Source organism: Corvus hawaiiensis, chromosome 6, assembly GCF_020740725.1.
Source record: "Corvus hawaiiensis isolate bCorHaw1 chromosome 6, bCorHaw1.pri.cur, whole genome shotgun sequence".
Classification (NCBI taxonomy): Eukaryota; Metazoa; Chordata; class Aves; order Passeriformes; family Corvidae; genus Corvus; species Corvus hawaiiensis.
Window position 1 is genome coordinate 17,546,714 of NC_063218.1, and position 14,819 is coordinate 17,561,532.

Below are 14,819 nucleotides of genomic sequence, written 5' to 3' on the forward strand. Positions count from 1 at the left end.
GAGCTAAGGGGCGGCTGAAAAATTTTGTTACAAGACCTATTTTTGCCTCCCTTGAAAATCTGATTTATTCGTATAGAGATTCCTGCTTTGAACAAAGGCTGGTAGGATTGTCTTTCCAGGGTGTGTGATGTCTGTGCCTTTTATGAATTCAAACTTCCTCAGTCATCGTTATCAGATGAGGGGAAATGATGTTTGACCTTGCTGGCTTCGCTGCAGTATTTTTGTCTCTGTGAACAGCCTGTGGTTATAAAGGTTGGAGCTTTTGTCCCCTTGCTCCTCTCTGCTATTCTGCTGTTTTTTCCCTGCTCTGTGCTTCTTTGGGCATCCATCCTATCAAGAGGACTCCTCTTTGTGTCTGCACTGCGTTGTCTGAGATAGGGAAGCACACACATGCTTCTGGCTGTGTGCACGCTGAAGAAATTCAAGCATCTGAAAGGTTTATTTGGCACTTATGCTGAGGGACATCTTAATAAAAATGTAATGAGGGTAAAGGATATGTTTATGGGGATGGGAGAAGAAAATTCTCCTCGCTTGATGTGGAAGTTATTCTTAGAAGTACGTGGTCCATAACTGGGTCATGGAGATCCAGCCAGGCTCCTCCTCTGTCTGGAGCAGGCTCTGAGATCTGAGGACTCCCGAGTGGTCCTTGAGCTTTGCGAGAGCTGATGTCTAACTTGTCCTCATCTAATGCACTGTCTCTCATAAGTGCTCTGCCAGGGCATCTTGACAGGAGCCGTGGGGAACCCCTTTGGGCACAGGAGACTTTTCAGGAGTGCCTCTTGCAAGTGTCTCTCCTCTGATACGATAATGTCTGGGGTTTTGACAGGTAAAATCCTGTGGAAAGATCAGTACTAGACGGAATGAGAGGAAAAGGGCCCTGCATGTTCTTTCTTAGAATCTCCTAATCCAATCTGCATATGCACAAAGGTGAGGGAGATGGGACCCTGCCCTCCCTCTTTTAATATTGTTGAGAAGGTTTCCTGTGAAAGGGAATAGAACAATCTCCTCTGTTTTTACTTTTATCACCTAGACTGATCCAAATAACAGAAGTGTCAGAATTTCACTGCAGTTATAATGGTTTGGGAAGCAAAAGTGAAAAAATACCAAAAACCAAACCCAACAAAACAACCCCTCAGATTCACGTTAAAGGCTTCAGGTGATATTGATGCCATTAATAAATTAATGTCCTAAATAAGCTGGTGCAACTGTTAGTTTCTTTAATTATTAAAAGGATATTTTGTGGTTTTAAACTGGAATTTGTCCAGTTTAACTTGAAATGCATTTTCTTATATTTCTGTCTGTCATACCAAAAAGCTCTCTAATATCAGAAATTTTCTCCTCAAATTGGTATGCAGAGAAACAAGGGTCATCTCTAGAGAAATCATAAAAGTCTAGAACCATTCTGTAAATGGAGTTTCAAGATATTAGACAATTTATGGAGACCTCTTCTTGAATCCTTTCCCTTTTGTTTTTGAATTGCAAACCCCAGAATCATTCAGAATATTTAAATAATAGATTTCCTAAAGCTGTGCATGGAAATAACACTCTTCATTTCACTGGCTTCCAGCTGCTTGACTTTACATCAGAGCTAACTCTTTGCACTGGAATCTGCCTGAATTAACTGTTTTAGAGCTGTAGAAAGCATAAGCAGTTATTTTCAAGTAATGATGAAGAGCTGGCAATATCCAGGGATTCCTCTGAACCTTATATGTAAGGTATTTGTGTTATCTTCCTCTTGGTTAAGATAGCCTGCGGGCAGGTGCCCTGCTGCGTAACTGAGGTGTTGGTTGCACAGTGACAGGCCATTGACCTACCAGAAGAGATTGGCCACTTAGGTTAAATAAACTGGAGTAAGGTGCCCTGTCTGTGCTCATCACCCACAGCAAAGATGATGCAAAGTGTGTTAAGCATTACTGAAAGAGCATGGGAAATCAGGAGTGAGCTGCTCTTTACCACTGGGCTTGGGCCGTGGTGAGGTTGATGAGTCCATTTCTCAGCTGTGTTTGCATTCCCTCACTTGTGACTGTTTGCTCCACTACCTTCGTGGCACGTGAACTTTTGTGTTTCTGTGACGAACAACTGATCTGACTGGATTTATACCTTTCCCTCTTCTTTTAATTCTTGTGTTGCTTTTCATCTTAATTCCTCAATTCAGGTCACAGTGCAGTCCAGCTAATAGTTGTGCTGACAGGGGGAGTAGAGATGATGGGGAGGCTGGGGATTGCCAGTTGGGATTGCTGAGACAAGCCATTCCTTACAGAAGAAGGGCTGGCAGCTGCATGATGCATGACTGCTTGGTGGGGTAATGGATGTAGTCCCTGCCACAAGGTAAAGGTTAAGGCAAAATGAGAACAGAAGTTTAAATGCAATGGGAGGCTTTCTTCTGCTGGAGATGTTTGTTTTGTTTTCCCTTTAGGAGCAGGACTGTGCTGTTTGTTGTTCAAGTGGCCTGTGTTAGTGACTCTTCTTAGTGTTTTACAGCAGATTTAAAGTGATCAAAGTCTGGGCTGCCGTTCTCCTGCATGAACCCTGATGAACCTGGCTGCCTGTTCCCTTTCCTGGGAGGTGGAATTGATCTGGGGCTGTATTGCAAGCCCCTCTTCAGTTCCTACTGGCACATGTGTCACTATGTAATGAGCAGGCTGAAAACTCTTTGTATAGTTTAGTTTGGGTTATTTTTCATTGGGCTAATTTAGCTGGATTCATTTTCAGCTCCTTTTTTAGTTCACGGTTACTGTGGTCAGAGGAACACCAGTGTCAGCACAGGCCATGGGCTCAGCTCTGTTTAATTTGGCATGAAGCTGTGCCTGGGGCTTCCAGCCAGCTCAGAGTTGACCTGGTGACAGGGGGAGAAGATTGGGAAGGGAAGGGGTGAGGGATGCTCTTATATTTGAGAGCACAGGCTGCACTTAAACCAGTGGGGCTGCTTGAATACGTTCAGTCAGGTACATGCTTGGTGCTCGATCGGGTCCATAAGATATGGGTGAAATGGTTCTACAAAAGCTGCACCAGGATGTGTGCACGTGTGTTTTTTCAAGATTTGTTTCTCTGTATTGCCCAAGGTTCTTAATTTTGGCAGTAGAGGTGGCTCTGTGTGAACCTGTGCTGTGCATCCTCTGAAAAGCTGTTATGGAAGAGGAAAGGATGTCTATAAAATCAATTGTCAGGCTTTATCCATGCTGCTGTCATTATGTCCTCATCACCTCCTATGTTTCTTTCCAATTGTCAGAGAGATAATGAAGTGCTGTTGTCACTGCCAGCAAAAGAAGCACAGATCCTGGAGCTGCACTCTGGCTTGAGCACAGGAGGCCTTGCTGATGACGGGCTGAAGGATGTGGGCACACAGGAGCACTTTTACATGTCTATTAGTGAATGTGGCAAGACATGCCCCTGAGCACCAGGCCCACGATGGTGGCCATGCTAACTCTGGTTGTAGCTGAACATCGGTGAACTGGGCTTGCCGGTGTGGCTGAGTGTATGCGCTTCTGTCTTGCACTTCAGTTCTTTGGCAAAACATAAAAGAATCCATTTTAATTACTAAATACGTGTCCCTTAGACTTCCTCCTTCCTTTTCTAAAAGGGAGGTGTTGTACGTTGTCTGAAAGAGCCCAGCAATTTGTGCTGTGTGGCTTCTTTTCCTGGATGAAGACCTTGAGAAAAAACATTTAAAAGTCTTGGTCATAACTCAGCAGTTGAAAATAATTGAGGAGTTGAGAATACTCTTCAGGCAGCCTGAAGTAGCCTTTGAGTTGCGGTAGAAATTTCCTTTCTTTGCTCTGGATTCAGGCAGTTACTGTGTCCCCACTGAACCTTAGTTCAGTCCTGCAGCACGACTGTGTTATTGGTAAAGTCATTCACACAACTGGCCTGGTGGGCTCTGGGTGGCAGTCTGCAGGTTGCTTATACCTGCCCCTTCTGTGTTATTTTCAGCTGATTGCTGTATCTTCATCATAAATCTAGTTAATATAAATGAATGGTATAGAATAACATAAGGCAAACTCCTTAGGAACAAGGGACCCTGTGTGACTTTTTAATTTGGCTGGTTGTCATTTGTATGTTGGTCAGTGGTGGGTTAGCATATAAAAGTAGTTAACTTCTGTCATTGCAAGACTGGGCAGACTTGCTGGATGAGGTCATGGTGCAAGCACTGCATGTAGCTATAACAAAGCAGTATGTCATGAAGCTCAGCAAGTCCAAGTGCAAGGTGCTCCATCTGGGTCGGGGCAATCCCAGGCATGAGCTCAGACTGGGAGATGAAGTCATTGAGAGCAGCCCTGCGGAGAAGGACTTGGAGCTTCTTATGGCTGAAAAGCTGGACATGCGCCAGCAATGCGTGCTTGCAGCCCAGAAAGCCAACTCTCTGCTGGGCTGCATCCAAAGCAGCGTGGCCAGCAGGGTGAGGGAGGAGATTCTGCCCCTCTGCTCTTGTGGGACCCCACCTGCAATGCTGCATCCAGCTCTAGGGCCCACAGCATAGGAAGGACATGGACCTGTTGAAGAAGGTCCAGAGGAGGACCATGAAGATGATCAGAGGGCAGAAGCATGTCTCATGAAGACAGGCTGAGAGAACTGGGGCTGTTCAGCCTGGAGAAGAGAAGGCTACAGAAAGACCTTGTTGCAGCCTTCCAGTACCTAAAGGGCACTCTTTTTTAAGAGGGAGAGGGACTTCTTATACAGGCAGAGAGTGACAGGACATGGGGGGAACAGTTTTAAACTGAGAGATTTTGATTAGATGTTTGGAAGAAATTCTTTACTGTGTGAGTGGTGAGGCACTGGCACAGGTTGCCCGGAGAAGCTGTGGGTGCCACATCTCTGGAAGTGTTCAAGGCCAGGCTGGATGGGGCTTTGAGCAACCTGGTCTAGTGGAAGGTGTCCCTGCACGTGGTGACTGAGTTGGAACCAGATCATGTTTGAGGTCTCTTCCAACCCTAACCCTTCTATGATTCTATTCAGTTACTCTTGTGAACACAGATTTGTTTAAGAAAAAAGCCCCATGTGCCTGCCTCAGGTTAAGTTTTGCTTAGCAAGCATCTAGGGAAAGATGTGGCCCATGCTTATATGTATTTTTAAGATAATAGAGCTTTTTCTCTCTAAGTAATTTGCTTTTATGTTTTGATACATAGTCTGGTATTTTTAACCAATACAAGTCTGGTAAAGGTCTTCTAGGTAAAGGAAGATATTGGGGAAACTTCATTTTTATGAGATACGTAAGAATCTTGCTGATTTTGTGGTACTTTTAGTTTGTCAGTTTTTAAGTAGTTTAGAAACAGTGAGATTTTGCTTTCTTCAGTAGTAGCAACTGGCTTGTTACGATTCAGTAGTTAAATTTTGGTCTCAAGGAAAAAGCTATTTAGCTTCCTAACATCTGTCATTCAGTTGAGTTCCCGCTTAGTTTAAGTTCCGTCCCCCAACTGTTCGCCACCTGCTCCAGTGTCTCAGAGCTGGCTAAAATTGGGGTACCCTCTCAGCTCCAGAGATAAGAAATGATTATGGGTGGGCTGGGGAAGAGAGGAATTGCCAAAATTGCTTGTCTGGCAGTGCTTCATTGACAAGCAACAGAGAAACATGGGTGGTTGGTTCAGGTGCACTTACGAGTCCCTGTCCTTGACACTTGAGCTCTGACACCCTTAAAGGTAAAGTGCATCCTGAATATGTGCCTGGATGCTTTATTCAGTCTTGTAGCTTAGTTTTTTGGACTTAATTCATGTGTGTCTTTTCTCTGGCTTGGAAGAATTCAGGCACAGAAGTAATACCGTATGCTTTCTTTAATAGTGGAGGCAAAGCCGGCTGTTCTGGAGGACCAGGCATGTTGCTGTTGGAGAGTGGCTCTGTGGGTGGTTTCAGCAGTCTGGCTGCCCTGGGACTAAATGGCCTCATAGGTGAGGGCAAGAAACACTTTCTTCAGGTGTGCTGCTTTTAGCAAGAGCTTCCTGAGATATTTTCCCTGTGAACAAAATTAGCATCCAGGACTGAAGCTCACAGCAATTCTCACCTTTAATTACTCAAGAGGGTGTAGAATACTTTGGCTCTGCCATGCCATCGTGTCCATGATTCCTCTTAGCCTACAGCCTTCAGATCTTAGTGATCAAGTGGCTGGAGCTGCTGAGATGTCTGGTAGTTGGGAGAGTGCACTTACCACATGCTCATTGTCACTGCTGTGTGTGGCCATTTATTGCAATGGCAATAAAACAGTGGTTATCCTTTCTGGAGAATAAGTACATTTATAAAAGTCTCGATGCTGACAAGGTTTATCTACATGCTGGCAACAAAACTGGCTTTAAAAGAGTCCTAAATTTCTGGTGTCAGTCTCATCAGTGATAGAGGTCATGTAAGATAAGCAACAGGGGAGAGAAAAAGAAAGGGAGTGACCTTCCTGCTTTGGCATACAGCTTTTTTTCCTCCTGAATTTTTTGTGGGTCATTGTTGGCCCTTCTTAGCCTGAAACATTACTTGTTTGGTTTTTTTTTTTTTTTTTTGTTCTCCCACTGGTTTGGACTCCTGACTTCACAAAAGCTGCTTTTGATTTACTCTTGAGTATCAACAACAGAACTGGGACTGAGGGCTGTGGAAAGTAGCTGATGTGGCCATAAATGATGCCTCTGGATCCTGCTTAGTTATCCATAATAATAATTTTGAAGACAGTATGTTTTAATTAATTAATTTTGTTAAATTAATTTATTTCTGTTTAGTTCTTCACATTCCGTTCAGACTGTTACGGAAACAGTCCTGGGAACTAGTGTAGGAATTTGTGGGAGGACTCATTCTAAGGATCTTACATGTGAGTGGGTTTTTTCTTGTTGAAGTAGAAAAGAAACCAAATTGCTGCCCTTAGCCAGTGACTTAAGATACCAAAACACTATCTACAGCATGCTGAATTGCTATATTTCATTGCAGCAGTGAAGAGTAGCAATTTACCACTAGCTGAGAGCTCTCAGGATTTTGAAGCACCAGTGTAACTTGCTGAATGACGACTGTTGGTAAGCAGAGGCACGAACAGGCTTCTGTGCAGGGAAGTCTCAATGGCATGGAGAATTGTCTGTGGCAGTACGTAGAGCAGAAACTTATTGATGGGATTTTGCATAAGAGAATCTACTTGAATGGTGAATTCACACTCATTCAGGCTTTGAGCAGAAAATTAGCCTGTGCTCCACAGCTATGTTTATGAGATCCCACAGCTGCCTACCTGTGGGAAGGTACTCACTGAGATGAAGCAACTAATATAAAATGTATTTCTGACTTTACAGTTGAAAAAAAGTGTCTACAGTGCAACTTGCAGGGGCTGTGGGGGTTAATGCAAGACTAGGGTTAGTTGCTGGCATACCTTATCTCAAGCTTTCATTTACATATTTTTGTCTCTTTTCCTCACCCTTTAGTGTGGAGAGTGGGAACGCTTACCTCTTGTAGGTTCTGCATGCGTCAGTAAAAATAGGGAAATCATTCATGAAATGTCTTGGTTTTACATTAGCGGGAGGGGTGTTAAACATCACTGTTAAGGTTAGTGGTTCAGAATGTAATAAATGTAGCACTTCTACAATTAGATATCTTTTCTTAAAATAGTTGAGAAGAACTAGACAGACCTTGCAAGGACAAGATCTTCATCCTTAGGACTAAAGTCCTTCCCATGCAGGAAAAGCTGTATTTGAAGGATTCTCCTCAGTACCACTGCTTTGCAGTGGCTGGTTCCGTGCAGCCTTCTCAAGCCCCAGAAAAACAGAATCACTGCACTTCCAGAGATCATCACTGCTCCTGGGAGCACTTTGCAGGCTTTCAGAGAGAATGTTTGACAGGTTTAAAAACTGCCCACTGCTGGTGTATAAGCTACAATTACGCTTTGGGTGAACACCCTGTGCCAAAAGGTATTCAGTTCTGCAGGAATTCCCTTCAGACATAATATTTATAAATAACTTTAACTGGAAATAATTATATGATTCTTATATAATTCTACCCTTCCTGAAGTACTTGAGGACTAAGGGGCTATACATGAATAGAATCATAGTCATCCTGAGTTAGAAGGCATCATTGAGTCCGACTCCTGGCCCTGCACGGGACTCCCCAAGAATCACACTGTGTGCCTGAGAGTACTGTCCAGACCCTTCTTGAACTCTGTCAGGCCAGTGCTGTGACCACTTTCCTGGGCAGCCTGTTCCAGTGCCCAACCACCCTCTGGGTGAAAAACCTTTTTGTGATGTGATGGTGTAAGTAGTTTGCTGGCTTTCCTGTGTAGCTGAAGTAAGAAGGAATGCATAGTGTGCATGGAAAGTGCAGGTTTTCAGTCTTCAGTTAGGAGAGATGGGAAGTTGGAGAGTCAGGATGTGGCTGAGATGGCTGAGAGTGAGACAAATGCTGGCATTTGTACTATTGTGTGGTTTGCTTTGAAGCAGTTGGATGAACTTGTCCAGAATCTTTTTTCCTGTTTGGGCAATTAATGTAATGCATTTATTGTTATGTAATTACTCATTACACTAATTTATTTGTGTTTTCTCTCTTACCTTTCTTCTATACAGGTGAAGGTTTTCCCCTTCAATGTTCAGGGCTAACTATACAGACCTTGCTTTTGTAAAAGAGTGTAGGTTTAGTTTACAATTTTATACTGATATGTAATACTTTCTAGACTTTTAGCTGCATAGCAGAGAAAGAGGAAAGAAGCTATTATGGAGACAGATTGCACAGAGGACTCAGTCCAGTACTAACTCCCAGCTCTTGAGGCAAAAGCAATTTTATTGTTTATGATGTACCTCCCTTTTCTGCTTAAAATCTTTTTTTTTATCTATCTGTATATATGTGTGTGTATATAAATATATTTCATATAAAAAAAGCATTACAGAGTCACACTGCTTTTTTAGATCATCCAAACACTTTTAAGATAAAATGGTAGCAAAAATTGGGTAGAGCTTTCTATTGCTTGTGTCTCTGTGCCAGGAAAACAAGATTCTGTCATAGTGGTACATCTTGAATCACAGAATATTCTGTGTTGGAAGGGACCCACAAGTACCTTCAAGCCCAGCTCTTAAGTGAATGGCCCAGACAGGGATCCAAGTGGCAACCGTGGCATTATTAGTACCATGTTCTAACCACCTGAGCTAATCTCTGCAAAGTTCCCTTGGAAAAGATGTCTTGCCGCAACTGGTTACCAGTTAGTCTAAACAGATGACTCTAAATTAAGAGTCTTAACTAACCTGAACCACCTCTCTTGTTTTTTCCAAAACAAATCAGCATTTAAAATGTAGTAAAACACCTCCACTTTGACTAATTTTTTGTTGTTTCAAGTTTTGCTAAAACACCCGTAATATTTCACTGCCTTTTGGGCAGTGCTGCATTTGTTTGGAGGAGTAAAGTTCCTTGTTCGTGGCTTAGCAAGTCTGCTTTGATGTGTCATTTGCTGTTAGTTTTTAGAGCTGACTAATTTTGAATTTGGGAAAGCAGAAATGTAATTATGACCCTTTCCATTAAGGGACAACTTTTTCTGTCATTCTTGTTCGGGAAAAAAAAAAAAAATCATTTAGGAAGCTTTGATTTTAATCTGTAGCAATGAAGTTGTAGAAAGGGTTTTGCTTTCTCATCCTTTTCTTCTGTGGCTAGGAAAATGTCTTCCTCCCACCAGCTAAAATTCTTGCATTATTTTAGTTTCAAAGTAAATATGCTTATGATCTAACCACTTTTGCTAATTACCTTGTGCTCTTTCACCAGCACTCAAGTTGCACTCACCTTCCAGTAGAGTCCAGTATGCCAGAAATGCATTTGGCTGGCTTGGGCTGATAGGACAAGAGTCCGTGTCTTAATTATGGTAGAGTTACCCACTTGTGTGCCACATCATCTTATATTTATTCCCCTTGCTATTTATAAAACAGGGTTTGCAAACTTGTTGGATTGGCACTTTGAATCTTTAATTTAGACATTCATTTAAAAGGGGAAGAACTTGCTTCATCAGTAAACATGCTTTTTTTCCTATTTTGACTGTCTGTTGATTCCTCTTGTTTGTCATCAGGTGAAAAATAAAACCATTCTAGAGTGGTTTAAACAGCTTTTCAGTCCATGCCATGTGTAGCTTCAGTCTTCTTGCACTGTGTACCAAGACATGCTTTTGTTTGGAAAGGAAGGGAATTTTGCAATTGCCCAAATAAATTTTCTGTTTGTGTTGAATGGCTTTTAAGTTAGACCAAGTAATGTTAGCATCTAAGGGTGTGTTTGCATAATAATATGCATGGACATGATAAGAGTGGTGTGGGAGGGTATTTATATAGAGATTTGTATCTTTAAAGTTATGAAATTGGCTTAAAAATCACGTCATTTAAAGCAATGAAGGGAGGGGCTGTGTGCCTTATTTTAGAGCCTTTAAGAACTTTTACAAGCTCTTTTATAGAAATGAAGACAGCTGGAAAGGTTTTGTTTTGCCCCCCAGCTCAGCTCCCCTCCACCCCCCACCATCTCATGAGTTTCTAATAGAAACATCTAGAATACCAACGTGCTAAAAATGCTATGAATCACCAACATTAAAGCGAGATTCTGGAGATTGCAATAAAGCTGTAATCTGTCAAGTTTCTTTCAAGGTCTTCTGTTGGTGGTGTGTTTGGTATTGCCTGAGAGAGTCTTTTGCAAAAAAAACGCTAATTACAGAAGTCCTTCACCATGCAGTGCAGCTGTCAGCATTTGTGGTTGTAGGGTGCAACTATGAAGAGAGAAGGACCCTTTGGAGCAGCCAGCCCTTTTTATGGGCTGGTGCTTTGGAGCTGGTGTAACTGGCTTCCTCTTGCGGGGGCAAGCAGTGGTGAGTTTTTACACCGTCAGCATGCTCAAGGGCTGGTTACTGGTTTCCAGCAGGATTTAGTACATAATGCAACTCTGAGAGGTAAGATGACTGCTGCTAAATTGTTTCAGTATTGGTAGGATGAATGGAGTCAATATAAGGTGTCCATTCCTTTTTTGTTCAGCCTTTGGATAGGGCCTTCAGCAGTTTGGACTTCATTTTCTCACTGTGCATTTTTCTCTGTAGGGGTGTTTGTATGTTTTTGGTTGCTTTTCACCTTCAGATAGTCAATTCCAATTGCTATTTTTGTGGTTCCCCCCCCCCCCCACCCCCCGTGCCTTAGTTCTCATTTTTTTGCTATCTGCATCATCTCTAAATGTAACTGATCATAAACACTTGTCTGAGGAATGCAGGGGAAGTGCTTTCAGTCGTCGTTGCACTGTACTGAAAGTGCATTTGCATTTTGAAAAAGAAAGAAGTTGCAGCCTTTTTTTGAAGCAGGATTTTCACTCGTAAACTGTATGCTATTTTTGGCGTGTCAGCTATGAAGGCTTCCTGTGTGAAACTGATCAAGGAAAAGATCACAGGAGACCTGGAGCAGTGACTCAGGTCACAGCAGGCCTGGTTGCATGACACCTGTGTCATCAAAATAGCCTTGCTTTGGCATCCCTAAATGAGATTTTCTCTTCCTTTAGATGGTAGGTTTGTTCAAAGGCATATTTGATCATGAATAATTTGGAAGAAAACAACTTTTTAACCTTCTGAGAATATCATACATCTTCTCTTCCTTGTTACTTCTGAACTCCTCACAACATCATCATCTGATGCTGGGCAAGTTGTCGATTTTCATTACTGGAGTCTGCTCAGAAGTTGTTTCTCCCTGTTTCCTTCCACTCCAGGCATGTTAAGTCAGATAAATTCATACACGGATGTTTAAGCACTGATCACTAATCATCCTTGTGCAATATTGATCAACAGCCTTTTTGTATGCAATGATCAGAATGAGTAATAGCTTCCTAGTAAACATCGAGGAGTGGGAGGTGAAGATGGTGACTTAGTCCCATGTAGAAGTTGACACAGCTTTTTTCCTGAAGTTTCTAGACTCCATCCAACTTATTTTCTCCTCACCTTCTCCAAACTCTGTTTCTCTTCTTGTTCTGTTCAAGCCAAGCATAAATCCTTCTTTCCGTAGATGGTGTGTCTTTCAGCAAGTGCCCCAGTCCCCTTCTCAGGGCTGCTGGTGCTGCTGAGGTTGTCCAGTGTCTCGTTTTCCTGAGGAGCCTGTCATTTCTTCTTTCAGTACACTACAAGCACACACAGGCTTCCTGTTTCATGGGGGCGTCCTGTGAACATCACACCTGAAAATGAAAAATGACTGCTTGTGAGATAATTCAGTTAAAAAGAAGCCAGGGAAAACCCAAATAGGCCGGGCTGTGGTGTGTAGGTTGAAAGCTGTTTTTTACCCCCTCCTTGCTCCCACTCTTTCCTAACTGGGTAAAAGGCCCAGTCTGTGCCTGAACTTGCTATTCTGAATAACCTGTTATCTGTACACAGTGACTGATGCTCACATCCTGTTTGCTACCAGCTTAGAGCATCCCGAACATTCCTATTTCTGCTGGGTCTGTTTCAGTGAGTTTGCAGTCTGGCTCTCTGCTGCTGCCTCTCTCACGTGCCTTTTGATTCTCTCCTGTGAAATTGAGGAAACTCACTTTTTCTTTACTGTTTCTATGAAACAGCAAAATCATTGTGGGATTTGGAATGGCATCTGGAAAAATGAGGTAGACTTTTAAATAGAGGAATAATTTATGCTGAGTCAGGATTTTTTAAGTATTTAGACTTTGATTAATGCTCTGCTAATGTAGAACTAGTCTGCCCAGGAAATAACATGAATAAACCTGTGAATTCTATTCTTGCCAAGATGTGGGTTTTGATCAGGGACTTGCTAGCTTCCTTGGAAAAATTGTAGATTTAAATATTCCTTTTTTGCACAGCAGTGAGTTCAGATATTACTTCTCTAATGTAATCACTTTCCTGTGTTTAATAATAAACTATCTGCACAATTTCAGATATGCTTTACTGATGGAGGTGCTCACAGATGCTGATTATCCACTCTAAAATACACTTGATCGAGTGGCTCATGCTGCAGAAGTTTTCCATGCCAAGCTTTGTTGTCTGCCACTTTTAGTATTTTACCAGTTGCAACCTATGTAGCCATTCTTGCAAAAATACAGTCACCTAAAAAACCCAAGACAGAAAAATCCTATAGTTAAGTCTATTTTTGAGATGGCTGTGTAGAGATAAATATTAAAGGAAATCTTCTTACAGTTTTAATGAAGCTTCTTGTGAATTAAACTTTGAAGACTAAGCAAGTTCATCTTCTTACTCTTTTTACAAGTCTTTGCTTCTGCAGCAGATGTAAAGTAAAAGTGGGATAAAATATAAGTACGTCTGAATTAATGGCTTCCACAGTGAAAAGCACCTGCATTGTTCTTTTTAACTTACTCCACCTTGAGGATGATTTGGATAAGACCTGACAATGTAGCTTTCTTTCACCCCCTGCTACTGCATGCAGAAGGACAGAAGGACAATTCTCACCTGTTTCTCCCTCCCTGACTTCGAAGGCTGCTCATCTCCTGGGGCTGGATGCAGGTTCCCCAGCTGTGGCACAGTGGGTGCCGCTGCCCTGCCCTTTCAGGGAGGGTGAGGGGACTGTCCTTGCTGCCAGGGTGGAAACGCTGTATTTAACCCATGTGCCACAGCATCTCCTGTTTCTGCTTGTGGTAATGCCATGGCCCTGGCTATCTCCAGCCATCTATGGGCTGGAGCTGGTGTGGGAAGAAGCTTTGTGCGTTCATGCGCTGCTGCCAGAGGAGACCAAAGGTACAGCTAGGACTGGGAGAGGGTGCTTGTAGTGACCTGTGGCATGGCAGTCAATGGAGACAGGTAGGTGGCTTAGCAGCCCGCTCCCTACCTCTGCTTGCATATATAATTTTCTTGCCATCTTGAGATTGGAGCCTCCTTATGCTGGAAGGCTCTGGTGCAATTGAGGTGTGTTTTTGACTCTCGCAGGAAGGCTTTTATGGCCAGCACTTCGAAAGACACAGGAAGAGGTTATTGCTTAGGTGGTAGTGTTCTGACTCTGCAGATGGTCCCAGTGAGGGCTTGTTGCTCTCTGTCTGGCCATGTGTAGGTTTCAGTGGCGTGGCTCTCAGGTGAGATTTCTTTCTCAGTTTGGGTTACAGTAAAAATGAGATGCCAAATCCCACTAGGTGAGGAAAGCCCTCTCTTACAGGCACTGCAGTTCTAGTCCCACCAGAGTGCCCAGTGTCTAAGAGGGAGTGTGCTTACTGTAGCTGCTGGGTTTTGACCTCCCCACAGGAGGCTGGTTTGCTCCTAGAGCTAAACTGGTCTTTCCCTGTTTTGTCTTCATTGCAGAGCCATTGATCTTACTGTTTAATTTAGGAGGCATTTCTCCAGAGGCTTGTGGTAGTACCTGGTGTTTGGGTGGAAGGCTGCTTGCAAAAATGCCGAATTGTGGTGAAGTCCCAGAACTTTTTGAGTCCATGAAGTTTCAGTTTATGACATTTGGGCTGTTGAGGCCCTGCTTCAACGTGTTTTTGCTGATTTGGACTGTGTGAATGAGATGAAAACTTCACTGCAGTCATGAGTTGCTTCATTTTGGAGGATGTTTGCAGCACGAGGAGATGTTTTATTTTGCTTTCTGGGGTTTCATTCAGCCATGAGAAGGAGGAGGAGGAAAGAGAAATGATAGTAAAAAATAAGTATCTCTGAACCTAGCATAGAAATGGGACACAAGCAGAGTAGAATGTGTATGTAAGTAGCCGAAGTAATGTGTGTGTTGATGGGTGTGGGTAGCACTGAGGTCTCTGTTGCAGGAGGATGGTTATTCTTCAAGGGTGTGCCTTCTGGAGGTGACAGGGATCCTTTGAGGCTGCTGAGTGGGGCTTGGGATGGAGCACAGCTTTGTTTCTGTAAAGAGCCCGGGGAACACTTGGAAACCCCACATCCAGGGAGCCTCTCAAACCATTTATCAAAGTTGCCTATCATGCAAACC

General features: G+C 42.9%; 1 protein-coding gene across 8 annotated transcripts in view; it reads left to right on the forward strand.

Moving 5' to 3' along the window:
- FOXN3 (forkhead box N3) overlaps positions 1–14,819 on the forward strand; it is a 212,436-nt gene that overhangs the window by 80,147 nt on the left and 117,470 nt on the right. The window lies entirely within an intron of this gene.